The 27,082-nt window shown below is 37.9% G+C and overlaps 1 long non-coding RNA gene and 1 pseudogene across 1 annotated transcript; one reads left to right on the top strand and one right to left on the bottom strand.

The window, feature by feature from the left end:
• LOC131217534 (uncharacterized) lies at positions 1-27,067 on the top strand (annotated as a pseudogene).
• On the bottom strand, positions 6,277-18,842 carry LOC131258399 (uncharacterized). The gene is made up of 3 exons (XR_009178084.1): positions 18,794-18,842; positions 18,580-18,714; positions 6,277-6,452 (listed from the first exon to the last, which is right to left on the bottom strand). It is a non-coding gene; the product is annotated as an uncharacterized LOC131258399 (long non-coding RNA).
• Positions 27,068-27,082: the final 15 nt, after the last annotated feature.

The following is a 27,082-nucleotide window of genomic DNA, read 5'->3' as shown; positions in this document are numbered from 1 at the left end:
TAAAAATTCGATGGCATTTCGATGAACAATGCCGAAATTACGGTGCTCTAATTTGTCAGTCCATAGATATCCGAGCTGAGTTCTTTTGAGGTTTCTGTGTAAAAATGTTGAGGGAAAGGTTTATTCACCAAATGATCTTTTTCCTTGAAGAAAGATCTGATCTTTTGAATATCCATTTGTTTTGAAGCATAGATCAATGGAGTTTATAAATTGTTTCTTGGTGCATCTTGTATTCATCATGTGGATTGTTTTTTCGTTACTAGAAGTTATAGCTCAGTCATTGTCGAGTGTCAAATATTGCATATTTTTCCCTAGTTATATCTTGGTTTTATGAACATGATAAGGCTTAATGGTATATTTTATACATGTTTGTGTTGCAAGGTGAATGTGAGAGCTTGGATAAAAAAGAATGCTAAAACCATGGATTTAATGCTTAAGAATCACCAAGGCAAAAGATGGATCTTAGGAGACCAAGAATGAATAATTCATATGCCAAATATCCATGGAAACCAAGTACAAAGGATGAAGAAAGGACTTGAAAGAATGCAGAATCCGCATCAGAAAACAGGACATTTCGGTCCAATTTGAGCCAATTTCGGTTCGACCAAAATCGTAGAAAACTGTCCAGCAAGAAATCAGGATAATTCAATCCGACCTGAGCCAACTTCGATCTGACTGAAGTACTTCGGTTGGAGTCAGTCCGACTTAAAGTTGACAAATTTTATGCATAAGAATTTTCAGCATCAACTTCGGTCCGACCGAAGTCAACTTCGGTCCGATCAAAATCACGTAGAATTGTCCAGCGAGAAAATGCGATTTTTAATCTTAATTCGGTCTGACCGAAGCGTAACGCGGAAAAGCTGCGGACTGCGTAAATTGAGGCGGTTTTATAACGGATTGCGGAAATTCCAAGTCGGTGCGTAAGATGGAGCTTCACAACTATAAATAGGAGTCCCTAGGACGTTCCTAGGAATCTTCTAGGGTTTAAGGAGTGGAGAAAAAGGGTGAAGCCACCACTAAGGATTTTTTCTTCTTCTTCCTTAGTTGGTCCTTTTTCTTTTGTTTAAGAGTTCTTAGTTTACTCATGTCTATGTTGGCTAAACCTCTTAGGTAGGGCTAAGAGGTGAAGCTTGTAGCGTGATGAGGATGTTTACTTTGCTATGATTCTTATTTATGTTGAACTTCATTGATTTCTAGTTAATTTTAAGGAATATTTTCAGTTTTCAATGGTTTGTTATGACTCAAATTATAATAGATCTGCGATAGCTTTAGATATCTTCTTTCCTTAATTGAGATTATGGGATTGGTAAATCCTATTATTTGTCATCGTCTCTGGTAATGGTTAGGTGATGGAATCCCTTCCAAATCCTCACAATTCTCCTCCATTGAGGCTAGATCAATGAGAAGTTCAAAGACCATCTCTTTCTCCAACTGGATAATCTAGGACTCTGACTCCAGTTGGATCTCTTGAATCAAGCAAGGTAGTATCTCAATTATTACAAGTGGATCCTTAGCACCCTAGTTCCCACTTTTAATTAATAGTTTACACAATATTCACAATTACTTCCTTTATTCCAAATTTTAGATTTACATCTTCTTCTAGTTCTATTTCTAGTTATTTTTAGAAATGTACAAGATTAGTCCCTATGGATTCGACCTCGGTCTCATCGAGATTATTACTACATCGTGACCCTACACTTGGGGTTGTGAACAAGTTTTTGGCGCTATTGACAAGGACTACGGCTACACTTTTCTAAAATTAATTAGTATTAGAATTAGATTAAGATTAGGGTTTTTAGGATTTTTCAGTTTTTAGATTTTGTTTTTAGGATTCATCTTATTTTTTTCTTTTCTATTTATTCTTCTAACATTGCTAGCATTATTTTCTATTTTGTAGGGTCCTAACATAGAACTTCGATCCGGTAACTTCCTTCTAACTTCTTTCATCTACTTTTTTCCATATTGCTGTAAGATCTTCTTTTATTTTAGGAATAAAATCAGGATTAAGGTTTCACCATGAACGAACAAGAGGGGCTAGAGTGGGCACATGAGTATGGTAATCACGTGCCCACTCTAGCCACTCTTGTTCTGTGAAGAAGTGTTAGATGCTTATGCTTGGAAACTACCTATGTCTCAAAAATTTTCTGAAACCATGATTGAAAACCGACTGGAATATAATGCTCCATTGATTAAGAAGTCTATACGTGATCATATGAGGGAGAATAATTACACCCCACTAATTAAGAGAATAGTACGTGATTATTGGGGTCATCGTGATTATTGGGGTGATAATGTGTACCAACAACCATCAAACTCTCCCACTTATGACCCACATGACTATGATTAGTAGAAACATCAAGATTGGAGAGATGAACCAACAATGGATTATAGTAACTATTCTCTTGGATTCCCTACCTTGAAATCCAAACAGAAACAATCCGAGAGAATTCACTTCAGAATTCCACATGAATTCTAAAGCTCATCCAAGCATTGCAAGAAGTTTCAAAAGCTATGCAAGAGATAAGTGCATGCTCTGGGAGTAGGGAGAATACTGAAATTGAGAATGAGAATTGGATCTTTTTAATGAGCATACGATTTAATTTCTCGATGAGTCAATTTCGATGACTGTCTAAAGGAATGATCAAGAGACATGGGTATCTTTCAAATATAATGATGTTGACACACTCCATTCACATGACACACCTAACTTCAATACGGAGGAAGAGGTTAGTTTATTCGAGCCTCAACCTAATCTACAAACAAAATATAAGGAAGGTGGCCCCAACTCATTTGTGAATTGTACTGAATTAGAGAATGATGAGGATTGGGATAACGATCATGAGTTTACAGCTCAAATTCCCTTAGAATCGATTCTGGTCTAGGTAAGTGATCAAGAGGTTTAGGGAGTTGTTAACCATAATGCTTTACTCCATCTCTCTGACACGTTTGATTTAAATGTGGAGGATGAGTTCCTTCCAATTGAACTGCATGATTCTCTTGAGGTGTGATCGGCCCACTCCCCTTATTTAAATGATGATTTGATTAGGGAGAGGGACAACTCACTTAATATGACTCTGGTATTCGAAACTACCCAGCAGAGGCCATCATGTGAACAGTCATCTCTTGACAACACAAAGCCTCTACTGATTAGTATCAAGGAATCAAGTCTTATCCTTAAATCTTTGCCTATTGATCCACAATCTGTCTATACAGGGCAAGGCAAGATGCATCCGATTGATTCTCACCAAAATGAAGAGAAAGAGAACATATTTCCCTCTATTCTAAGAGAAGATGAAGGAATCCTTGGGCATATCATCACAAACCTCAATGCGAAAAACGATCCCCTCTCAACTGAATCTTTCCACTCTCTTGAAGATTGCTTAGCATACTTTGCAGATTCTAACGATGCCATGATACAAGACATAGTGAATGCCTTGCGAGACAATACCTCAATAGTTGTTACTGACCGAGGGAACTCTTATTCTGAAGAACCTCCTTTTATAGATCCTAAATGTTTATATCAAAGGAGGAGGAGCTGATAATTGAACCGAAGTCTGAAACTTCAGAATGTGTTGAGACTACACCACCTACTGATAATTTCTTTGAATTTCACCTACATGTAGTCTCTGATTCACCATATTTTACTAACTTCAAAATTTTGTCTATCACAGGTGAATCATATATACTTTGGCTACCTCAGGCGATTCAACGGCGATTTTTTGATGAGGTCCATAAATTTCTCTAGACATTTATGCTCCAGGACATCCAAGCCTATTGCAAAAAGAGCTTTTGGATGATCTTGTTGAGAAACCTATTGAGAAATTTATTAAGATACTGGCCGGAGGAAGAACCTTGCTACATGATTGAGTAGCTTTCCCTTACTTTCCTAATTTTGTATTAGGTTTATTGTTTTCATAGGATTTCGAACTAGGATAGTTTGCTTTCATTTGTTTAGTCATTGTGCTAACCCATCTTCACGTTAACATCTTTGGAATAACTTCAATTCACCTTCTCCAGGTATTATCTTTCCATCACTACTCCTTTCTTTTCATTGCCTCATGATCATTGCATGCTAAACTCTTTTTACATTAAGGACAATGTAGATTTTAGGTTGCGGGGTGTGGATTAGGTAAACTAATCAGTGTTTTCTTAGTATTTGGGCAAAAATTGTGGATATTTTCAAAATTTTTAAGTTAAAACCTGTTTGGAAATTGATAATTTATGGATTAAGAATGCTTTGAGTATGATGATGAGATAGAAATTGAATTTTGAATTGTTGGAGTTTGTTCAACTAAGTAAACTATCACCTAAGTTCTTACACTCAATTGATTAAGAGGAAGTTTGAATATCATGTTGATCCAAATCACGAAGACACGTTTAATTTGCTTTCTATGAATAATGCTAGAATTTCTAATGGTTAGCAAGTGCATCATTGAAAGATATTGAGAATTGAGTCTGGAGAATTTTATCCACCTTAAAAGATGAAAAGAACCAGTTAAAAAATAGTGAGATCGACAAAACGGCCATGTATGATGAAAAGACTAGAAAAGAATGAAAAATAATGAAAGAATGTAAAGTCTGAAAAAGAATGGAGATAATAGACTGAAAATACTGAATGAATACAAGTGACCGTCGATATAAAATTAAAAACTAGAAAAAGAAAGAAAAGGGGATAAGTTCGGAATCAGCACTTGAGTTTTCAACTAATCTTGAAGTGGTGAGCATGACTAACATTATGAAATAATAGTATTCTTATCGGAAGTAAGTTGATTTTCACCAAACACATTGAAAAAACTTAATATATAAACATATACTCTGATGTAATTGATAAAGAACCTATTTGATTGATTGCTTATGTGATTCGTCTCTAGGTTTTCAAAATCCCGCTTTGTCATCTTAATCCTACCCATTCATACTTGATTGCACAAAGGATTGATTTTTGAAATAGTTTTGAACATGGACAATTGAGAATTGCTTCACGCATATTTTTGCTCGGGACTAGCAAAATGCTAGTTGGGGAGTGTATTGAGTGTCAAATATTGCATATTTTCTCCTATTTATATCTTGGTTTTATGAACATGATAAGGCTTAATAGTATATTTTATATATGTTTGTGTTGCAAGGTGAATATGAGAGCTTGGATTGAAAAGAATGTTAAAAGCATGGATTTAATGCTCAAGAATTACAAAGGCAAAAGATGGATCTTAGGAGACTAAGAATGAAGAATTCACATGCCAAATATCCATAGAAACCAAGTACAAAGGATGAAGAAATGACTTGAAAGAATACAAAACCCGTGGCAGAAAACAGGACATTTTGGTCCGACCTGAGCCAACTTCAGTTCGACCGAAATCGTAGAAAATTATCCAGCAAAAAATCAAGATAATTCGGTCTGACCTGAGCCAACTTTGGTCTGACCAAGGTACTTCGATTGGAGTTGATCTGACCTAAATTTGACAGATTTTTTGCACAAGAATTTTCAGCATCAACTTCGGTCCAACTGAAATCCCATAAAATTGTCTAGCGAGCAAGTGCAATTTTCAATCTTAATTCGGTCTAACCGAACCCAACTTAGGTCCGACCGAAGCGTAACGCGGAAAAGCTACAGACTACGTAAATTGAGGCGGTTTCCGAACGGATTGCAGAAATTCCAAGTCAGTGCGTAAGGTGGAGCTTCACAACTATAAATAGGAGTCCCTAGGACGTTCCTAGGCATCTTCTAGGGTTCAAGGAGTGGAGCAAAAGGGAGAAGCCGCTGCTCGGGAGTTTTTCTTCTTCTTAGTTAGTCCTTTTGTTTCGTTTAAGAGTTCTTAGTTCAATCATGTCTATGGTTGGGTAAATCACTACCAAAAAAAGGGGCAAAGGCTACAGATAAAATCCTTAGCCATGACCTATGGTTATGGTTTTAGTCCGTAACACGACTGTCGTCGTAGGTGTCATAACAATAGGTTTGGAACCTATGGCTACGGATTTAATCCGTAGCTATAGGTTGAACAGCTACAGATATAATGCATAGCAATTATATCTGTAGTGAAAACTTCAAACAGCTACGGATATTATTTGTAGCTGAAAGTCCGTAGCAATATGCCAAAATTGAAAAGGCTACACCTGTCTGATTAGTGGTTACGGTCAATATCCATAGCTATATTGTACACTGAAAAATTAAATCCTTTGTTCATTCAATTACCACCTATACAATCATTCATTCATTCAATTACAATCATTCATTCATTCAATTACAATCCTTCATTCAATCAATTACATCATTCATTCATTCAATTACAATCCTTCATTCAATCAATTACAATTACAATCCTTCATTCAATCAATTACAATTACAATCAATTACAGTTACAATTACAATAATGCTGAAAATACAAATCTTTGGCTTCATTAGAGAAATGTGCTCGACTTCACCCTGAAATTTCAACAGCTTCGTATATTCCATCATCCTACAAATAGTCATGTCATTCATAAATTAGAATGTCCATTGGGGAAAAGAAAGACAGTGAGAGAAGTGCATCACGTATAACCACTTTTTTCTTAATGAATTAAAAAAAAAAAAAAAACTCAAAGAGAAATAAAATTGACACAAAAGAAATGGTCTCACCATATGATTATACGTTTTGGGTTAGGTTTAGGTTTAGGTTTAGGTTAAGGTTAGGTTATAGGTTATAATTAAGTTTAGGTTATAGGTTAATGTTTAGGTTATAGGTTTTGGTTTAGGTTAAGGTTTAGGTTTAGGTTTAGGTTATAGGTTATAGCTTTTGGGAACTTGATTATAGGTTAAGGTTTAGGTTTAGGAAATCGGGTTCGGGTTCGGGATCGGGTTTAGGTTTAGGTTAAGGAGTTGAGATTAGGATTAGGTGTAGGTTTGGGTTTAAGGATTTGAGAATACATTTAGGTTTTAAGTTTAGGTTTAAGTTAAAGGTTTAGGGAAAGGTTATAAGTTTAGGTTAGGTTTAGGTTTAGGTTTAAGTTTAGGTTATAGGTTATAGCTTTAGGGAATTGAGAATGGGTTATGGTTTAGGTTTAGGAAATCGGGTTCAGGTTCGGGATTGGGTTTAAGTTTGGATTTTCAAGTTTAGGTTTAAATTTAGGTTAGGGAGTTGAGATTAGGATTAGGTGTAGGTTTAGGTTTAGGGAATTGAGTTTAGGTTATAGGTTTAGGGAGAGGTTAGGTTTAGGTTATAGGTTTTGGGATTTGGGAATAGTTTTAGGTTATAAGTATAGGTTTAGGTTAGGTTATAGGTTAAGGTTTAGGGATTTGAGTTTAGGTTATAGGATTAGGTTACGGTTTAGGTTTAGGTTATAGGTTTTGGGATTTGAGAATGGGTTCGGGTTTAGGTTATAGGTTTTGGTTTTGGTTTTGATTATAGGTTTTGGTTTAGGTTATAGGTTTTTGGATTTGAGAATGGGTTCGGGTTTAGGTTATAGGTTTTGGTTTTGGTCTAGGTTATAGGTTTTGATTTAGGTTATAGGTTATAGGTTTATGTTAAGGTTTAGGTTTAGGTTTTAGGTTTTGGGATTTGAGAATGAGTTCAAGTTTAGGTTATAGATTTTAGTTTTAGTTTAGGTTACAGGTTTTGGTTTAGGTTATAGGTTTAGGTTTAGGTTATTGGTTTTGGGATTTGAGAATGGGTTCGGGCTTAGGTTATAGGTTTTGGTTTTGGTTTAGGTTATAAGTTTTGGTTTAGGTGATAGGTTATAGGTTTAGGTTTAGGTTATAGGTTTTGGGATTTGAGAATGGGTTCGGGTTTAGGTTATAGGTTTTGGTTTTGGTTTTAGTTATAGGTTTTGGGATTTGAGAATGGGTTCAAGTTTAGGTTATAAGTTTTGGTTTAGGTTTAGGTTTAGGTTATAGGTTTTTGGATTTGAGAATGGGTTATGGTTTAGGTTTAGGAAATCGGGTTCAGGTTCGGGATTGGATTTAAGTTTGGGTTTTCAAATTTAGGTTTAGGTTTAGGTTAGGGAGTTAAGATTAGGATTAGGTGTAGGTTTAGCTTTAGGGAATTGAGTTTAGGTTATAGGTTTAGGGAAAGGTTAGGTTTAGATTATAGGTTTTATATAGGTTTAGGTTAGGTTATAGGTTAAGGTTTAGGGATTTAAGTTTAGGCTATAGGTTTAGGTTTAGGTCTAGGTTTAGGTTTAGGGAATTGAGTTTAGGTTATAGGTTTCAGGAAAGGTTAGGTTTAGGTTATAGGTTTTGGGATTTGGGAATAGTTTTAGGTTATAAGTATAGGTTTAGGTTAGGTTATAGGTTAAGGTTTAGGGATTTGAGTTTAGGCTATAGGTTTAGGTTTAGGTCTAGGTTTAGGGATTTGAGTTTAGGTTATAGGTTTAGGTTTAAGTTTAGGTTTGGGTTTTGGGATTTGAGAATGGGTTCGGGTTTAGGTTATAGGTTTTGGTTTCGGTTTAGGTTATAGGTTTTGGAATTTGATAATGGGTTCGGGTTTAGGTTATAGGTTATAGGTTTTGGTTTTGGTTTAGGTTATAGGTTTTGATTTAGGTTATAGGTTAACGGTTTAGGTTAAGGTTTAGGTTTAGGTTATAGGTTTTTTAGATTTGAGAATGGGTTCGGGTTTAGGCTATAGGTTTTGGTTTTGGTTTAGGTTATAGGTTTTGGTTTAGGTTATAGGTTTTAGGTTTAGGTTATAGGTTATAGGATTTGAGACTGTGTTCGGGTTTAGGATATAGGTTTTGGTTTTGGTTTTGGTTATATGTTTTGATTTTGGTTATAGGTTATAGGTTTAGGTTTTAGGTTTTGGTTTTAGTTTTGATTTAGGTTATAGGTTATAGGTTTAGGTTAAGGTTTAGGGAAAGGTAATAGGTTTTGATTTATGTTATAGGTTATAGGTTTAGGTTTTAGGTTTAGGTTTAGGTTTTAGTTTTGATTTAGGTTATAGGTTATAGGGTTATAGGTTTAGGTTAAGGTTTAGGTTATAGGTTTTGGGATTTGAGAATGGGTTCGGGTTTAGGTTATAGGTTTTGGTTTTGGTTTAGGTTATAGGTTATAAGTTTTGGTTTTGGTTTAAGTTTAGGTTATAGGTTTTTGGATTTGAGAATGAGTTATGGTTTAGGTTTAGGAAATCGGGTTCAGGTTCAAGATTAGGTTTAAGTTTGGGTTTTCAAGTTTATGTTTAGGTTTAGGTTAGGGAGTTGAGATTAGGATTAGGTGTAGGTTTAGCTTTAGGGTTTAGCTTATAGGTTTAGGGAAAGGTTAGGTTTAGGTTATAGGTTTTGGGATTTGGGAATAGTTTTAGGTTTTAAGTATGGGTTTAGGTTAGGTTATAGGTTAAGGATTAGGGATTTGAGTTTAGGCTATAGGTTTAGGTTTAGGTCTAGGTTTAGGTTTAGGGAATTGAGTTTAGGTTATAGGTTTAGGGAAAGGTTAGGTTTAGGTTATAGGTTTTGGGATTTGAGAATAGTTTTAGGTTATAAGTATAAGTTTAGGTTAGTTTATAAGTTAAGGTTTAGGGATTTGAGTTTAGGTTATAGGATTAGGTTTAGGTTTAGGTTTAGGGATTTGAGTTTAGGTTATAGGTTTAGGTTTAGGTTTTAGGTTTAGGGACTTGAGAATGGGTTCGGGTTTAGGTTATAGGTTTTGGTTTTGGTTTAGGTTATAGGTTTTAGGATTTGATAATGGGTTCGGGTTTAGGTTATAGGTTTTGGTTTAGGTTTAGGTTATAGGTTAACGGTTTAGGTTAAAGTTTAGCTTTAGGTTATAGGTTTTTGGATTTGAGAATGGATTCGGGTTTAGGGTATAGGTTTTGGCTTTGGTTTAGGTTATAGGTTTTAGTTTGGGTTATAGGTTTTAGGTTTAGGTTTAAGTTTAGGTTTAGGTTATAGGATTTGAGAATGGGTTCGGGTTTAGGATATAGGTTTTGGTTTTGGTTTAGGTTATATGTTTTGATTTAGGTTATAGGTTGTCACGCTCCAAACTCAGAAACCGGGCTCACAAAATTCCTGATCGCCGAATCCGGTGCTGACAGCCTCCGTAGTACCCCATTCTCGGCTCCCAGCGTACATACGCCAGATTCCGATCCTGGGATTCTAGAAGGAGGATTTTTCAATATACATTTATCTCGTAATGAGCATAACTACAAGATTACCCAAATCACAAAGGCAACATCATCATCACATATCCACTAATATAATCGTTTGAGTACAATGCTGAAAGGGAAATACATATATGTCGAAAATCAAAGCTCTAAAGGTCCGCTACATGCTCCAGCTCAACGGTGCTGCAACCTAACGCCACCTGCACGCATCTATCGTGCATAAGCTTATAGAAAGCTTAGTGGGTGGTGAAAGTGTGTGCACAAGGTAAGTGCCAAGTAAGCAATATCAGAGTAATCAGAAATACTGGCAAGTTCATAAATCATACGATATCAGAGCAAACGAAAACATACTAGTAAGTCCATGAATGCTATCATCCGTACCAAGGCTATGCGATGCAAGAAAATAATAAGCCAATATCATATGTGCTGAGGATGCAATGCAATATGCAATGCGAATGAAATAACCAAACTGGAGTGTGAAGTCGGGATGATAGTACGTAGTATCGTAGGCTACGGGGTCTATCACAAGGGACTTCTATCCAAACCAGTCTCATACCTAAATTTGGATAGTCAGACTCAATGTGGTGAACTCCTGATCTCAGGTTAGTCACGTGCTCAACCGAAATCCTGGCCATGCGAAAGGTACTCAATAATTAGTTGCACACCACCAGCCCGAGTGGATAGTGAATGAAATAAATGCACGAGTATGCAACTCCTACTTAATAAGTCCACATATCAGTACGGTTCCTCTCTGAAAAATCACCGGGGTCTATTACACTTCAAACCAAATTACCGTCCGATCGCGCGCAACAAGGTGAGTAGAAAAGACCTCACTATCCGCCTACCAATATTGGGCTCAGCTCGTCGATAGCAGACCCATTCCTCGAGCTGGTCAGACTCAGTCTAGCATTGCCCCCTCCTCTCAATCAGGTAAGGTCGGACCCCCTTCCAACCGACCACGACACAGTGGGAGACGCAGCCTAATGGTATACGGCCCTCATGCGCTCATGCATCCACTCGGTCTAGATGTTGGAGCAACCTCTGGAACCAAGAGGGTTCTGGGACTTTCACCCAAGGATATCTATAGCACCTCATGTAAAACAGATTTCTGGTGTCCCATCTGACCATCCACGAAGTACTTGTGGAGGCTACGGCCCTGATGTCATTAGGGCGTACGGTGGTCATGTCACACAAATGTGAGATGCATGAATTACACAGTCCAATCATGCATCAATCTTGCGCATGTCATGCTCTCATGTGGGGCAACTCCGCCTATCAGGGAGCCCCATGAACAACCTGCCCTATGGCATATGCAATGGTCAATCACATCTCATATCAAGCATGCAGATGATGTGTATGGGCATGTATTGTGATGCTATGCTGTCACATACTCATAATCGCTATCAATAATCGGGATCAACAATCGGCCTCGACAATGTGGACATTTAACTAACATTGCCCCCAAAGAATAACCACATAGAGTCAAACATATAATGGGCCCACGGCCTCGCACAAAGGCCTAATATACAACACAACGGGCCTTACTCAAGGGCCACATATACACAACAGGCGGACCTTGCTCATGGGCCTAATACATATCACAATGGGCCTTGTCCATAGGCCATGAATAAATCATAATGGGCATTGCCCATGGGCCATGAATACATCACAATGGGCGTTACCTATGGGCCTCAAATACACGATATGTGGACCCTACACATGGGTCTTGAATACATCAAATGGGTCATGCATCATGGGCCTAATACATGTCACAATGGGCTTCAACTACGGGTCGCATGTACATCATATAGGTCACGACAATCGGCCTTGGCAATCGAAATCATCCTCGACAATTGAGGTCGGCCTCAACAACGAAATCGGCCTCGATACTCGGCCTCGACAATCGGAATCGGCCTATACAATCGGCCTTGACAAATCAGAACCGGCCTCGATAATCAGAATCGGAATCGGCCTCGACAATCGGAGTTGGAATCAACAATCGGCATCAACATCTATAATCGGCCTCATCAATTGGAATCTGTATATCAGCCAAGTCAATTGGAATCAGCAATCGGCCACGACAATCGGGATCGGTCAATAATTGAAATCGACAAATCGGTCACATCAATCGGAATCGCCAATCAGTCATGATAATCGAAATCGGCAAATCGGTCACGTCAATCGGAATCGGTAAGAATTGGCTTAATAAGGCCTAAGGAAAGGTCACAATGAGGACATCTAACCATCATTGTCCATCAATGTGGACATCTAACCAACATTGCTCCCAAGGAGTGGCCCACATAAGGGATTCATACGCAACGTAGCGGCCACACATACATCACATCAGGCCTCGCCCATGGGCCTCAAATACATCATAATGGGCCACGACCCATGGGCCTCGAATACACAATAGGTGGGCCCTACACATTAGTCTCGTACACATCAAATGGGCCACGTATCTGAGTCTCGAACACATCGAATGAGCCACGCGATAAGGGCCTAATACACATCATAATGGGCCTCGCGTACATCAAGTCGGGCCTCATCATATGAGCCTCATGTACGACAAGTGGGCCGCATCAATGGGCCGCACTAATGGGCCTCATACACATCAAGTAGGCTGCATCGATAGGCTACACTAATGAGCCTCATACACATCAAGTGGGCTGCATCAATAGGCCTCACTAATGGGCCTTACCTTTATCAAGTGGGTCGCGCCATCTACACCATTCATCTATTCCTACGGATCATTTTAGAGTATTAAAAATACATTTAAATCTCATGGTCTGCACTCCAAATACCGTGGTGATAATGATTCCCACCACTAGATTTCTCAAGGCCCACCATAACACTTATTTCTCATATAATCTGTTCATAAGGTCACACAGACCTGAAAAAAACAAATTTCAAATTGATCCAGAACTGCTGTGACCCCAAGAAGGGTTTTAATGGTGGACGTCACTCAACACTGTTTTCTTGCAGTGTGGTCCACTTGATATAGATCTGTCTTATTTTTAGTCCCAAGCCTTGAGACGAACTCACCAAATGGATGGACAGTTCAGGTGCAACAAATACATCGGTGTATAGATCCCGCCGTCCAGCTATGAGGACAGTGTAGCTAAGACCCCCACGCCACGGTGGTCCTTATGTAAATGGATGGACGGTTAGATGGGGCACATCCATCACACGTGCCAGCAGCCCCACAAATATCACAGTGGGCCAGAAGGTTTCAACGGTGGATGTTATCCACTGCTGTCCAGCAACGGGTCCCATCATCAGGATGGTTGAGGTGTACATACACATCACGTGGGACCCATGCAACTTGTTTACATCAGTCAGCAGGTGGGTCCCCATCAAAACAGTTGGACGGCATAGATATTACACCTGCATCATGATAGGGGACGGTGGATGCAACGCATCACCAAAGTGGGTGCCGGGTGGTGGCCCACCGCAACTGCTGCATACAGCAGCCGTGTGGCTAGCTGCTGGCTAGCACACACCAGCCAACCTGCTTTCCAAAACAGGTGGGTCCCACATGGTCCCACACGTACGGATCCATGCTAATATAATATTATATTATAATATAATAATATATATCCATGAGAATATCTCATACATATATAAATATATATATTATATTATACATGAGACTCAACCAGCGTCCAGTCAGATGGACGCTGGATGAAATGCATTCATTCATGTGCCCTACCGTCCAAGCAATGGACGGTGAGGATCCATCTGTGCGAATATACATCAATATGTATGTATATATAATATACCACTATATCATATTATATTAATGTAATATAATATAATACTATAATATATACATACCCCATATATATAGATATATATTTATATATATAAATCCAACGTCCAGTCCGATGGATTTTGCACATACATCATGGTGGTCCCATGAAGTGGACCACCAAATTTGGATCAAGCTAATGTTTATTTTCTTCCCTCATCCGGGCTTGTATGACCGTCCGGTCATGCAGGCCCCAAATTGGGATCAAGGTGGCCCATTCTTCGGGTGGCATGGATAACATACACACATCATAGGTGGGTCATAATCATAGAGAAGGAGAGAGGGATATCAGTGGTGATGGAGGGGCCCCGCCACTATGGGCCCCTCTTTGTTACAAAGCGTACATAAAGGTGGGTCCCCAATATATAGACCCTTAAATCAAACAAATGAATGAAAGACAAAATCCAAGATCACCCACCGTCTCCTTCTTGCTCCCTAGGCTTCCTTTGCTCCTTAGCTTCGATCCTAACGGAAGAGATGGAGTTTGGATGGTTGAGATGGGAGATAAGAGGATTAAGAAGTGGGCCACACATAAAATCTTCTCATAAAGGTTTTGGGAAATGCTTGGACGTGGGATTATTTTTCTTGTGGTTTGGGTTGCTTGGAAAGGAAGGGAGAAATAAGAGAGAGAGAGAGAGAGAGAGAGAGAGAGAGGATGGGATGGAGTGATGGATGGGAGAGAGAGGGATGGGTGGTGTAAGAGTTTGTTGACTTTGGGGTAGATTGTGTAAGAAGGGGTATGGGCTTGTGTAAGAACTTTTGACTTTAGGGGTTGCTTGGGGATGGGTGTGAAGTGATGGTGTACTTGACATGTACTTGACTCTTGATGGGATTGATTGATGGATTGAGGTGACATGTTGTAGAGATTCTCTTGGGTTTTGCAACGCGCGCCGTTTTTCTCGCACCGAACGCTAGCCCACATCTCTTGGCCAGAGTATCGGATCGGCGCGCGAGTCATAGCATCGGAATCGCGACGACGGCGCGGTCGCTAAGGTACAAGTCTTAGGGTGAGTCGACTCAGGTTGACGGCGTGTGAATCAGGGTCGCTCGCAAATGCCAGTTAAGGGTCGAAGGTTGCTGAAATTAGACCGAAAAGACTGCGGAAGCTTATGGAATGGTACAGTCCAGGATACGGGTCTTACATAGGTTATAGGTTTAGGTTTTAGGTTTTGGTTTTAGTTTTGATTTACGTTATAGGTTATAGGTTTAGGTTAAGGTTTAGGGAAAGGTAATAGGTTTTGATTTAAGTTATAGGTTATAGGTTTAGGTTTTAGGTTTTAGTTTTGGTTTTGATTTAGGTTTTAGGTTATAGGTTTAGGTTAAGGTTTAAGTTTAAGTTTAAGTTTAGGTTATAGGTTTTGGGATTTGAGAATGAGTTCGGGTTTAGGTTATACGTTTTGGTTATAGGTTAAAAGTTATAGGTTTTGGTGATAGGTTATTGGTTTAGGTTAAGGTTTAGGTTTAGGTTATAGGTTTTGGGATTTGAGAATGGGTTCGGGTTTAGGTTATAGGTTTTGGTTTTGGGATTTGAGAATGGGTTCGGGTTTAGGTTATAAGTTTTGGTTTTGGTTTAGGTTTAGGTTATAGGTTTTTGGATTTGAGAATGGGTTATGGTTTAGGTTTAGGAAATCGGGTTCAGGTTCGGGATTGGGTTTAAGTTTGGGTTTTCAAGTTTAGGTTTAGGTTTAGGTTAGGGAGTTGAGATTAGGATTAGGTGTAGGTTTAGCTTTAGGGAATTGAGTTTAGCTTATAGGTTTAGGGAAAGGTTAGGATTAGGTTATAGGTTTTGGGATTTGGGAATAGTTTTAGGTTATAAATATGGGTTTAGGTTAGGTTATAGGTTAAGGTTTAGGGATTTGAGTTTAGGCTATAGGTTTAGGTTTAGGTCTAGGTTTAGGTTTAAGGAATTGAGTTTAGGTTATAGGTTTAGGGAAAGGTTAGGTTTAGGTTATAGGTTTTAGGATTTGAGAATAGTTTTAGGTTATAAGTATAAGTTTAGGTTAGGTTATAAGTTAAGGTTTATGGATTTGAGTTTAGGTTGTGGGATTAGGTTTAGGTTTAGGTTAAGGTTTAAGGATTTGAGTTTAGGTTATAGGTTTAGGTTTAGGTTTTAGGTTTAGGGACTTGAGAATGGGTTCGGGTTTAGGTTATAGGTTTTGGTTTTGGTTTAGGTTATATCTTTTAAGATTTGATAATGGGTTCGGGTTTAAGTTATAGGTTTTGATTTTGGTTTAGGTTATAGGTTTTGATTTAGGTTATAGGTTAACGGTTTAGGTTTAGGTTATAGGTTTTTGAATTTGAGAATGGATTCGGGTTTAGGCTATAGGTTTTGGCTTTGGTTTAGGTTATAGGTTTTGGTTTAGGTTATAGGTTTTAGGTTTAGGTTTAGGTTATAGGATTTGAGAATGGGTTCGGGTTTAGGATATAGGTTTTGGTTTTAGTTTAGGTTATAGGTTATAGGTTTAGGTTTTAGGTTTTGGTTTTGATTTTGATTTAGGTTATAGGTTATAGGTTTAGGTTTTAGGTTTTGGTTTTGGTTTTGATTTAGGTTATAAGTTATAGGTTTAGGTTAAGGTTTAGGTTTAAGTTTAGGTTTAGGTTATAGGTTTTGAGATTTGAGAATGGGTTCGGGTTTAGGTTATAGGTTATAGGTTATAGGTTTTGGTGATAGGTTATAGGTTTAGGTTAAGGTTTAGGTTTAAGTTATAGGTTTTGGGATTTGAGAATGGGTTCGGGTTTAGGTTATAGGTTTTGGTTTTGGTTTAGGTTAAAGGTTTTGGGATTTGAGAATGGGTTTGGGTTTAGGTTATAAGTTTTAGTTTTGGTTTAGGTTTAGGTTATAGGTTTTTGGATTTGAGAATGGGTTATGGTTTAGGTTTAGGAAATCGGGTTCAGATTTGGGATTGGGTTTAAGTTTGGGTTTTCAAGTTTATGTTTAAGTTTAGGTTAAGGAGTTGAGATTAGGATTAGGTGTAAGTTTAGCTTTAGGGAATTGAGTTTAGGTTATAGGTTTAGGGAAATGTTAGGTTTAGGTTATAGGTTTTCGGATTTGGGAATAGTTTTAGGTTATAAGTATAGGTTTAGGTTAGGTTATAGGTTAAGGTTTAGGGATTTGAGTTTAGGCTATAGGTTTAGGTTTGGGTCTATGGTTTAGGTTTAGAGAATTGAGTTTAGGTTAAAGGTTTAGGGAAAGGTTAGGTTTAGGTTTTAGGTTTTGGTTTTGGTTTTGATTTAGGTTATAGGTTATAGGTTTAGGTTAAGGTTTAGGGAAAGGTAATAGGTTTTGATTTAGGTTATAGTTTATAGGTTTAGGTTTTAGATTTAGGTTTTGGTTTTGATTTAGGTTATAGGTTATAAGTTTAGGCTAAGGTTTAGGTTTAGGTTTAGGTTTAGGTTAAAGGTTTTGGGATTTGAGAATGGGTTCGGGTTTAGGTTATAGGTTTTGGTTATGGTTTAGGTTATAGGTTTTGGAATTTGAGAATGGGTTCGAGTTTAGGTTATAAGTTTTAGTTTTGGTTTAGGGTTGGGTTATAGGTTTTTGGATTTGAGAATGGGTTATGGTTTAGGTTTAGGAAATCGGGTTCAGGTTTGGGATTGGGTTTAAGTTTGGGTTTTCAAGTTTATTTTTAGGTTTAGGTTAGGAAGTTGAGATTAGGATTAGGTGTAGGTTTAGCTTTAGAGAATTGAGTTTAGCTTATAGGTTTAGGGAAAGGTTAGGTTTAGGTTGTAGGTTTTGGGATTTGGGAATAGTTTTAGGTTATAAGTGTGGGTTTAGGTTAGGTTATAGGTTAAGGTTTAGGGATTTGAGAATGGGTTCAGGTTTAGGTTATAGGTTTTGGGATTTGATAATGGGTTCAGGTTTAGGTTATAGGTTTTGATTTTGGTTTAGGTTTAGGTTATAGGTTAACGATTTAGGTTAAGGTTTAGGTTTAGGTTGTAGGTTTTTGGATTTGAGAATGGGTTCGGGTTTAGGCTATAGGTTTTGGTTTTGGTTTAGGTTATAGGTTTTGGTTTAGGTTATAGGTTTTAGGTTTAGGTTATAGGTTATAGGATTTGAGAATGTGTTCGGGTTTAGGATTTAGGATATAGGTTTTGGTTTATGTTAAAGGTATGGTCCCTGAAAATACAGATATAAACACGGCCATCCGGCACAAATGGCCAGGCCCTTCCAATGCTGTCCATAAAAAATGGACAGCTTCATCATGGTCATAACAACGGTTCCCTCCTTCCAGGGACCCCGCTCATCCGAATAGCTCCGACGCACATCCGGGTCTGCTCCATTAATTTCAAGCAAATACATAAACACGGTCTGTCCAAATGGCTAGGCCCCTCCAATGCTGTCCATAGAAAATGGACAGCTTCATCATAGTCATAACAGCGGTTCTCACCTTTCAGGGACCCCCGCTCATCTGGATAGCTCCGACGCACATCTAGGTCTGCTCCATTAATTTCAAGCAAATTTTATGGAACAAATATATAACCACTTGGCCCCAAATACTTACTTTATAAAAGAAAATTTTTCTTGTTTTCTCAAATTTTCCATTTCGATCTTTTTTGGCCCAAATCCATGTCAATGCATGAGAATCATGCATAAACATGAATTTTAAGCAAAATACATGAGGAAAATTACAACATAGATATCATGCACACGATATCACATAAAGAATTGTTTGATGAACTACACATGTGCATTCTTGACAAGAGACGTACCAGATGCTTGAATCTGAAATATGCAGCTCCAACCCTCCCACATGCAACATCCACCTGAAAGAATGCGCATAACTGTCATGCTTGAGTAATCAATACAGGAATGTACAAGTAAAACCATAAAACCAGAGATACTCACTGCATTTTTAGGATCTCCTCTATAGTTGACGATTCATTCTAAAACCCTTCTCCCTCCTCCTTTACCTGGGCTTAGGACCGGCAATGTAAGGAGTTGCATTGGCGGAGTTAAAAAATGGCTTAGGCTCCATTTGGTTTTCAAAAAAAAATATTTTCATAAATACTAATGTGATGACCAAATGGAGCCTAAGACTATAAATACGTTCAAATATAGAGTACAAAATTCATTCAATATTAAAAAAACATAAAAAAAAAAACAAGTGCCAAATTAGTTCAAAATTAGTTCAAAATGCACACAATAAGTTCAAAATTACTTCAAAATGCACACAACACATGTTCAATTAACATTATAACGACAACCACATTAGCTTTAGTTACCCAGATACAGATTATGGGCAGGTAGAAACCTAGTTATCCTTTAGCTAATGACAACCAACCTGAATTCACACGTTCACTGCAAGGCCCACCTGATGGACAAGACCTATATTTAAAACAAGCATAAATCAACTACACAGCACGAGAAGACTTGTATCCGCAAGCACAGGGTATTTTCCTGCTATTATGGTAAGCCTAAAACAAGTGGAGAAATTTTCAAAAGCAAATAACAAAAGCAACATTTCATAAGCAGGATTTATAAAAACAACATTCCTTCCTAAAAAGCATAAATCCCGTAAAAAGTTTGTTCAAAACAAAACAGAATCACAAATTTTTTTTAAAAAAAGTTAGGTAAAACAGAGTATATATCCTCATCCCCTTAGAACATGTAGACAGACGAAACTCTGGATAAAAAACAGCCACTTAGCCAACAGAGACTGGCAGCGTCTGAAACAAACAAGAACATATATCATGTACCTCATCATCATCACCTTTGAATTCTCTTGTTTTTGTTCTTTGGGAGTTAGTAGTGAAGAGTCATCATCATCATCACAACCACCACCTTGTCCCAGCAATTTTTGTTGGCTTTTGGAGTCCTATTTCACCAATCATTCCTATCTAAGGCCTAGATCAAAAACAGGAACTCTCATAATTGCTTGGTGAAATTTTGAAACAGTACAGGATGATATGGATTGGATAAAGTCTTCAGAAACTAGCTGTTCAGACCATATGGAGATGAATACCTGTACTTTAAAGCAAATAGCACCCTGCCAAATTAAATGCTTCTTGGAAGTTGAAGTTATTAGAGATCCATATACTTTAAAGGTATTAATAGATAACACCAAATCTGGCCACTGTTGACATTTTTAGAAGAATTAGATTCATTAAGCACCTCAAGAATCCAAACTGCAAACTGAACCTGAACTAAACTGAACTGAACCATGACTATGAAAACTGTGTGACATGAAATCCCAGCCATCTTTCACATGGGCTCACCACATAAATGACTTGGTCCTAGAGTCAGGTCATTCTACTCATCGAAAGATTAATTCATCCAGTGGCATCAAATTGATAAGATAATTGGAATAGTCCAATCGTAGTCAACTACTAAACAGAGGCAGGTGAATGCCAGTTAATTATCATATAATTGAATGATACATGTGCCAATGCTTACATGCTAAGGCAATGTAACTGTCTCCCTTTCACCAGGAAGCACCAACAAGCATGCATGTATTTTATCCATATGTTCACAAATTTCAACTAACTAATTTAATCCTTTCTCACTTTTCGTTTCCTTTTTTCTCAGAAGAACAAGGAAAAGATCGAAGGCAATCTCAAATAGCCGGTGGAAATTTATGACAATGGCAATGATGGTGGCCAACAAGGAAAATGCTTGGGCCAAGAGCTTGTCTAGTGAGCTTGGGTTTTTAGCATGAATAGGTGAGGCCCATGCATCAGTGATCCAATTATACAATGCTGGGTCTCAACATGGATGGTCCATGCGCTGAAAATCCTGAATGTGCATCTGCCCATGCATATATTGCAGGTAGGCCCCACATTTTCAACATATTGGTTGGCTCCACTATGAGCATGACTTGGGCCAAAGCTTAGGCCAGATGTGCCTGAGAGAAATGGATGATAGGACAAATATGACCAATGTTCTGCAGTCAACATACATGAAGAACGAGGGGTGAACCTCATAATTATCATGCTGAAGCTGATTTACTAGTTTATATAACATCATTTCCACTTATAATAGAAAAATAACAAAGTACATTATTTTGAAGTATTTTATTTATTCATTGATCCACAAAAGCATAGCTTATCAATAAAAATATAGTTACCATTCAAATACGTGCTGAGAAATTAAGTATTGCACAAACAGTCTTTAATAGAATAGTACATGTACCTTCTTTTGGATCCTCCTGTCTGTTGTATCAACATCAACATAATAACCTGCTTGATGAATCTGATCCCATACCTGTGGAAATGTAGGAATAACATCAAAATTCATTCAACTTCTACATCATGCAGATAGAAAGAGGTAAAACTCTTAGTTGATATTAAAGTTCTCAAAAGCATTGTGTCCTAGATCCTTGACCTTTTTTTAAATTAAAAAAAAAAAAAAGAAATTACTATCTCAACTCCAAGGAGCATTTTCTGGAAGGCTACTCAACTTATATTATTATTATTTTTTGAAAGATCTCATATTAAAGAAAAAGAAGAAGAATAGAAGATGATGAGAAGGCCTCCATTACAAGTACAAGAAAAAGCCAAAACATGACAAAAAGCCAGGAAAAAAGGAAGGGGGGAAAAAAGATCAACCTGCATAAAAGGACTCCAAGGTGGAATGGATTCAAGGAAAGAGACATCCTAAAAGTAAGGGAAGACATTGCCCATCCTGTAGCCATGAAAAGGATTCTCCAACACAGCATGTCAATCTGCCAAGACTTGCTTGCAAAGATTCTACAACATCTTTCATTCCAGATTCACCAAAATACAATAAAAGAAAGCATCTTCCAAGACCATATCTCCATGATAATAATAATAATAATAAAAAAAAGCGCTACACCTCCATACCGCATGCAATTCAGCAATCAAGTGACAAGAGAACCAAAAAAAATAGAAGAGCCTTAAAAAAGGAATTTCCACACACCTTCAGATGCCACACAATGGATATTTGTCAATTCTTCTACCTCCCATAAAGCACATGTCAATTCTTCTGCCTCCCATAATTGAAAATTTTTAATATACACATTAGGTTGGGCCCCGCCGTGATGCATGCCAAAGCTCAGCGTATAGATCGTCATTTTCATATGAAATCAAAGAACGATAACAATTTCATACATCTATAAATCTTGTGAAATATAAGAAGATGAAATTGGTGTTGAAAAAAGAGGCCCCTCCAAAAGAAGATCCATGATTCTTCAGACTGATCTAAATTAAGGGCAACCCTCTGTGAAAGAGCATACAAAATGCCTTTCCCAAGGTAGAAATAACCCAAAAATATTCTAGATTAGAACACCATTGTATGAAAAAGCAAAAGATACCAATACAAACATACATACATACATACAGGCTGGCTAAATGCATTTACTTCAGTCATTCAAGGGAGAAATAACCCAAAATATCCTACATTAGGACATCACTATATGAAAAGGAAAAAGAATACAATGCCACAACTATACATGCATACATGACACATGCATGCATGTATGCAGCAAAAAGGGATTGGTTGAGTCTTTGAAGGGAGAAATAACCCAAATGTGTCCAACACCACCTAAAGTGTCAAATCCACAGATTCATACATACATACATACATGCAATGGATGCAAGAAAATGGATATTTTAGTTCAGTCTTTGAAGAGGAAAATAACCCAAATGTGTCCTACATTAAGACGCCATTTCATGAAAAAACAACAACAAAATACAATACCATCAGCATATATGACTGAATGTGTCAAGTAGGAAAATGGGTATTCTTATTTATTTTTCAAAGAAATGAAAAATCCCATTTTTTTATATATATTAAAAAAAGCCAAAAATGTCTAATCCCCAAGTGATCTTTTAATGTGGTAGATAAAATTTCATAAATTTCAAAAAAAAAAAAAAATCATATATAAATGTAACCTTCCTTACTAAACAAACAGAGGAAAACAAAAATTCATAAAAAAGCAAACAGAACTCAAAATATAAAATAATAAAAAAGCCCCTATGACCACAAACACTAGTTTTTTTTTAAGAGAGAGAACTTAAAAACCAAATGGTATAGTTCATGACTAGCAATAACAAAATCCCAGTAAACGCACTAATCATATATAATAATAATAAAAAGGGCAAAACGGGAAACAGCAATGGGCAATCTAATATTTTCAAGCATGAAGGAAACTGAATACAACTCACACTGTCAAAGACAAAAATTCAACTAAAAGCACGAATCATGCATTCAAGCAGCAAAATTAAATCACTAACCCGCTTGTCATCATGATCTCAGCTGAAATTCTTTTTTTTAAAAAAAAGGTTGAAAGTGGAGATGATACCTCATTTCTGCAGTGGAGCTGGATACATAATAGGAAAGGAGGGATGGGGAAACTCCTCGTATATTGGCCGGAACAACCTCTGTAGTGGTTGATGCGTTAGAGATCGACGCCAAGAGGGATGGCTGGAAAAATCTGGCGGCCATCTGCGTATTCCAGCGAGAGACAGATACGGAGGGATGACCCGTCTGCGTATTCTGGCGAGAGACAGATACGGAGGGATAACTAGAAAACCCTAACAGTGACAAGAGAGAGAGAGAGAGAGAGAGAGAGAGAGAGAGAGAGGGTTTGGGTTTGGGTTTTGGGAGAGGGGCGGGCGCGCAAGAGAGATTTGAGAGGGATTTGGGGATTGTGTTTTGGGGGCGGTGACGGACAACACTTTTAAGTGCTTAGTTTTAGGTCATGTGGGGCCCACCTTGATGTATGTTATTTATCTAATCCGTCCATTCATTTTAAAAAATCATTTTAAGGGTAGATCTAAAAAATGAGTTATATCGAAGCTGTAAGCGGACCACATAAAATATTAACAATAGAAATTTATTTATTTTTTATTTCTTATGATGTGGTCCAATTAGACCTTCAATCTACCTACTTTTTGGGCTCATCCACTGAAATTATATATTAAAATTTATGAGCGGCTTAGATAAAACACATATATTCCAATGAGCCCCTTAAGCACCATCCATCTCTAATAATATCCCGGTGGTAGCTAGGCTTTAGCTACAGAATAAGGAGGTTTTAGCTACGAATTAAATCCGTAGTATTTTAGCTACGGTTTTTATCCATAGCTAAAAACTTCCAAAGTCCATAGCCTTTACTCGATTTTTTGGTAGTTAAACCTCTTAGCTAGGGCTAAGAGGTAAAACTTGTAGCGTGATGAGGATGTTTACTTTGCTTTGATTCTTATTTATGTTAAACTTTATTGATTTCTAATTGATTTTAAGGGATATTTTTAGTTTTCAATGGTTTGTTATGACTCACATTATAATAGATCTGCGATAGCTTTAGATATCTTCTTTTCTTAATTGAGATTGTGGGATTGGTAAATCTTGTTGTTTGCCATCATCTCTGGGCATGGTTGGGTGATGAAATCCCTTTCAAATCCTCACAATTCTCCTCCATTAAGGCTAGATCAATGACAAGTTCAGAGATTTGACCATCTCTCTCTCCAACTGGATAAGATATATAGGACTCTGACTTCAGTTGGATCTCTTGAATCAAGTAAGATAGCATCTCAATTACTACATGTAGATCCTTGGCACCCTAGTTCTCACTTTCAATTTAGTTTACACAATATTCACAATTACTTCCTTTATTTCAGATTTTAGAATTACATCTTTTTCCAGTTCTACTTTTAGTTATTTTCAGAAACGTACAAGATTAGTCCCCGTAGATTCGACCTCAGTCTCACTGAGATTATTACTACATCGCAACTCTACACTTGGGGTTGTGAACCGTCATTGCTAGAATCTTCTAAAGTTTCGGTGCGTCAGTTAGATGTGCTTCTTCAGGACTATGCTTACAAGGCATTCGTCCGCCCAAAGACAGGACAACTCTACAATGCTCCAGTTCTAGCCAATCTATCAGGAATAAAGCTGACCACAATGAGACTCTACAGCGGTAGTCTGCGGAGCAGAGGAGTTCGTGGCTACAATTAGTTTGAAATCTGTGCTGGAGTCATTGCTCGACCTTATGTCGAGCGGCTCGTTCTTGTATTCCAGAATTTGGGTAATTTGTCTTCTTTCTATTTTGGTCTACAAGGTTATAGGTTTTTAGCGCCCGTGCTCGGCCTCCTTGCATATGATGCAACGAATTTATCTGCTATGGGTTTGCCTGAATTAGATATAACGGTATCGCCGAGTGGGTCAACTCTGAAGTGTGTTTCGTTTGATTTGGATGTTTTGCCACAATTCAGTGATTTGGTATCGAGCAATGTCTGTTCAACGTGTCACCAGGGGCATTTCTCTATTGTGGTTGAGTCTAGTGCGCCTGCTCCTGCACCAGTGGCTCCGTCTAGTCCTGTCCCAACAGGTCATGGAAAAACCAAGTCTTAAGGCATGGAAGATTGCCGTTCTTGTGGTGGGTGGGTTCATATTATTGGTTCTGTTTATTATGTTGTTGGTGTGGTTGATAAGATAGAGACAAAATAAGAAGATGGCAGAGATGGAACGTTAGGCGGACATTGGGGAGGCATTGCAGATGACGTCGATCGGAAGTACAAGGTCCCCAATGGACGCGGATTGCGTACTACCCCCGCCTGTCCCTAGCTCTGAACGGGCAGTTCTGTGGGTGGGCCCACCATGATGTCTCTGTACATCCAAACCGTCCGTCCCTTTTCACAGATTATTTTAAGGGATGAACACAAAAATGAGGCATATCCAGTGCTCAAGTGGACCACACCAAATAATAAGCTGGGTTGCATTAAAATGCACAAAGCATTAAATGTCAGTTGCAATAAATGCAAGAGTCATCTGTGGTGTGGTCCATTTGATCGTTGGATCTACCTCATTTTTGTTTTCATGCCTTAAAATAATCCAAGAAAAGGGACTGACGGTTCGGAGCTAGGGACGGGCAGGGGTAGCATGCAATCCGTGTCCGGCCCCAGTGGAGATGGGTACTCGGACACCACCATCCCTTGAGAATGAATACGTGCCTTGAAAGTGGTTGGACGTGGGCGAATTCCTACTTCCTTTTTTCTCCCGGTAATTTATTGGTCTTGGCTGGTATCATAGGAATGAACTGTGGATCCCCCTTCCAAGTGTTTGATATGTACAGATTGCCACTGCATTGTTCCTTCTGCCCGGGTCATTTGTAGATGATTTCTGTGAGACGGTATGATTCTAAATGCTGTCATCTGTTCAGCTCCTTTCAGTTCAGCCGAGGGTGTCGCATCGAATCACACATTCTTTTGGAAGAGTTACTATCACTCCATGTGTTTGAAATTGTTCATGTTCGCATCGTTGATTGTCTCTCCTTCTTGTGGGAATTGAAATTAGTGTCCGCCACAGAGAAGGAAATTTCTTCCTATATTCCAGGTTGGAATCGATTTCATATATTTAGTATGTTGTCGTATTCCAGTCTGGAGCTTTGCCAATAAAGCTAGAATCAATTCATCTGCTCAAAAAATAATAATAATAATAATAATAACAAGAATAAAAATAAAAAATAAAAAATCTCTTGATCCCTCTCCTTCATTTCTTTGTGCATTCACTGTGAAGAATCATCGCAAGTTCGGGGTTGGATGTTCACAATATTTGCTGGATCCTGAAGTTTTTGATGGGGTATGTTTGATTCCTTTGCCTATTTCTTGAATCTTTTGCTGTCTTGGAAGATGTAGGTTTGGATCTATGGAAAACATTTTTGAATAATCCACATGTTGGGTTATTTACAGGGTGTAAAACTAACACAGGAGACTAACCGTCATTACTATATTTCATATACTCTCGCGCATACAGTTGCGTGGTGCGTACGTTAAGGCCTTATCCTGCACACGGTTACAGGCCAAACGTTTGTCTTCTCAATTCTCATAATCAAGTAACCTGTAGCAAACTCACACTATTTATGTTATCTTGCTTACTAACTCCATGTGTAGGTGTATTGGCTTGTTGCATGGTTGTTCTTGCATTCTATGTTTTTAACTTCGTGTTTTTGTTAGCTTACTCCAACTGTCTTGAATCTTTTGCAGATTTTGAAATTGAAATTTCTTGGGATTTTGATGGGTTTTCTTTCTTTTCCAAGGAGATAGATCTTGAACTGTTTTTTGTTGATGCAGTGATTTGATTTGATATTGTTTTGGGTTTTGTTGGATTTTTTGTGTTCTAAGTGCTATCTGGTTGTTGGCTGTTTCTTTTTCTTCTTTTTTAATATTTTTGCTGTTTAAGATGTTGGTTTTTATGGATTGGGTTTTTGTGATTGGTCATTCCCGCAGTTCAAATTCATAAAGTTCTAGCTTCTTG

The sequence above is a fragment of the Magnolia sinica genome, chromosome 10 (assembly GCF_029962835.1).
Source record: "Magnolia sinica isolate HGM2019 chromosome 10, MsV1, whole genome shotgun sequence".
Taxonomy (NCBI): domain Eukaryota; kingdom Viridiplantae; phylum Streptophyta; class Magnoliopsida; order Magnoliales; family Magnoliaceae; genus Magnolia; species Magnolia sinica.
The sequence above is the reverse complement of the archived record's forward strand: the minus strand, read 5'-3'. Positions and strand labels throughout refer to the sequence as shown.